This window comes from Rhinolophus sinicus, linkage group LG01 (assembly GCF_036562045.2).
Source record: "Rhinolophus sinicus isolate RSC01 linkage group LG01, ASM3656204v1, whole genome shotgun sequence".
Taxonomy (NCBI): domain Eukaryota; kingdom Metazoa; phylum Chordata; class Mammalia; order Chiroptera; family Rhinolophidae; genus Rhinolophus; species Rhinolophus sinicus.
In genome coordinates this window covers 151,817,908-151,821,052 of record NC_133751.1, presented here as the reverse complement: position 1 = coordinate 151,821,052, position 3,145 = coordinate 151,817,908, and the positions used below count along the sequence as shown (strand labels likewise).

The 3,145-nt window shown below is 33.4% G+C and overlaps 1 non-coding gene across 1 annotated transcript; it reads right to left on the bottom strand.

Annotated features, from left to right (window-relative positions):
- Positions 1-604: 604 nt before the first annotated feature.
- Positions 605-678, bottom strand: TRNAT-GGU (transfer RNA threonine (anticodon GGU)). Its single transcript has one exon. It is a non-coding gene; the product is annotated as a tRNA-Thr (tRNA).
- Positions 679-3,145: the final 2,467 nt, after the last annotated feature.

Sequence of the window (3,145 nt, the reverse complement as noted above, 5' to 3'; positions counted from 1 at the left end):
AGGGATTAATGGTAATGTGTCCTTTATTGTAATATTTGTTTTTATTTAAACATTCACTGTATTGTTTGATCACACTCGTACCATTGTAAAGTTTTATTTGTGGATTTATACGTTCAAAATATGAACAGTTTATGGCATTTCATGAGTAATTCTTTTGCCATACTTAGTACATAGTACTCAAAATGTTTAGTGAATGAATAAACATATTATCTTTTGGCTAAAATTAACACATTTTATAGCATTCCCCAAACTGAGTTTTACATACAATTATGATTTTTTCCCACTGAGTCATCTAGTCTCTAGACTTTAAAATGCAGTAAAAGAGTTTTAAATTATGTATTACGAATAGACAACTTTTACTAGTTATGAATTTTCCTTATGTAAAATATGACTCTATTGAAACTAGATACAGAAGGTGCCAAAAAATGTATACACATTTTAAGAAAGGAAAAAACTGCATTAAAATTGTAATACTCAATATATACCGACAAAAAAAAGATGAATACAAGTTATGTGTATACACTTTTTTAGCACCCTTGGTATTTTAATTGTGTTTCTTTTATTTATTTTTTATTATTTTTTTTAAGGAGGGCACAGCTCACAGTGGCCCATGCTGGGATTGAACCAGCAACCTTGGTGCTACCAGCACCACGCTCTAACCAACTGAGCTAACTGGCCACCCCCACTGTCCCTTGACATTTAAAATAAATGAGGTAATACTAAAAAACATTAATGTATCCCCTTCTCTAAAAAAAGTGGTTCAAGGTAAAAACTGAAGTGTGAAACAGGTTAAGAGATAAAGAAAATTATTTCCCTTTTGTATTTAAGTGTCAGAAACAACAGAATATTTTAGGAATCTTTAAAGGCAATAAAAAGCTACCAGTCCAAAATAATTTCAGGAAATTTCTACCCATGGAAAGTGAAATGAAATAACATTTAAGGGGTCCTCGGATAAAGTTTAGCAGGCCTTTCAAACTCAGATGCTGATCCCTTACAGAAATCAAATACCCTGTCAGAACCAGGAAGACTTCTCTGGACACAGTTCTGGTACACAGAAACTCTTGACCCTTGGAGTCCACCCGTCTTCCTTGGACTGTTTATCTATTTGTTAAATGATAAGTTGGATTAAGTGAAATTACTTCTGGTTCTTATAGTCTGTAGTTGTACATTTTAAAGATTATCTTTTTGTAAGAAGATCCAAATATAACCTACCTTTTCTCCACTAAAATGTTGATAAAACTGATTTAGAATATTTTGATATTGTCTTATACATATGTATGATATTGTAAGAGGTTTTCATTTTTTTTAATTGATCTTTTTTGGCGCTTTCATTCCACACTCGGCTAATGCCCACTGGTTCCCACATAAACAAACATGTTGGCACTTTTAGTATGCTCAGGCAAACTGCTTCCCTGAGAATGGGTCCTGAGAACATTTGTACCATGATTCTACCTCTTTTTGCAGAATTCTAACAGCAAATTTTTTCTTTAGGCTTAGCATCCAGCTGACCCCGTTTTTCAGTGCCTGCAGCTCCAGACAGTCTGATGAAATAATGACTGCACCTCTGTCACCTTTCCCCTACTAGGCAAGGAGCTCCCTTTCTGTGAGGATTGCTATTAATGAGAGGTAAGAATGTGCATACTCGTATGTGCTTCCACTTCCCACAGCCATTGCCGACGTCTTTAGTTCACCTTTTACAGAGAACTATACCAGGCCTCACAGTTCTCCTTAGCAGAGCCTTACATACAACCACTAACATAATCAATTAGGGTTGACATCTGAGATGTAACCTGCCATCGTGGGCCAAATGGTTTCAACATCTACCTCCTTGCTTTTATCTAAAATAACCAGATAATAGATTCTGGCTGGTCATATGACACCAGTTTTTACTGAATTTTCAGAAATATTATACAGAAAAGATTAAATCCAGTTTGAACTAGTTCTCCTAGTTTTACTAAATGGGTGTAATTAGAGGTTATAGGATATTAAGAAAGAAAAAAAAGGCTATCTTCTTTTCGTTTTCTAACCAGCACTCAGTACTAGAGAAAAATAAGATTAAATTGCTTTCATTTCATTATTTATTTATAATAATATTAACTATATAATCTGTGTGGAGTCCAAAGTCTAAGGTAGAATGTCTTAAATTTAACAATGGCGAAGGAAAAGTTTGACAAGTTTCTGATACCCATTAAGATTACAAAACAAATATATTTTATAATTTACTCATAGTCATCTGGAGTGTAGACAACTATATAAAAATTTGGACGCATTAAACTTTACCTACCACCATTTTGTATTTCATGCTATGATTAATAAACTCTTAGGTAAACATTATTTTCAGACAAAAAAAGAATGACCAAAGATTCAAGGTTGTTCTGTAGCCCAGGTTATTTATAAATATAGGCTAAGTTTATACCATTTAAAAATAAGTGAACAATAAAATGAAGTAACCACAGGCTTTCGTAGCCTATGCATTTTTACCTGGTTTTTCTCTAGAAAGTAGTTGAATAAAACCTTACACATATCAAGTTGTTGACCAATGTTGTGGATAGTCCCAAATATGAGATAAACATCCTTTTGCTTATCTAACTATAATATTTGACTTCACAAAAGAACTCATGGATTTAGAAATTTTAGAGTGAGTATATGAAATATGGAAGATGAAAAAAATTATCATCTTGATAGAAAAAAAGTAGTTTGTGGGAGGTACTTACCTCTTCTTCAACTTATTTCAGCATCGGTCTAAAGTTGTGCTGTCCAATATGGTAGCCACGAGCCATTTGTGGCTATTGAGTTCTTGAAATGTGGGGAGTACACATTATGTGCTGTAAATATAAGATACTAGATTTTGAAGACATTACAAAAAAGAATGTAAATAATGGAAAACATTTATTGAACACTAATGTTTTAAGATCATATACTAAGCAATTGATCTTCTTAACAACCATGTAATAGAGTAACCACTGTCCCAGTTTTTCTGGGCTGAGGGGTTTTCAGAATGTGGGACTTTAGGTGAAAAACCCAGAAACATCCAGAGCAAACCATGATGAACTTGTCACTCTACCTATACATTAAATACTATGTGCCCCATTCTACAGATGAAAAAGGTTGAGGGAAAAGTTGAGATTCAGTAACTTGTGCAAAT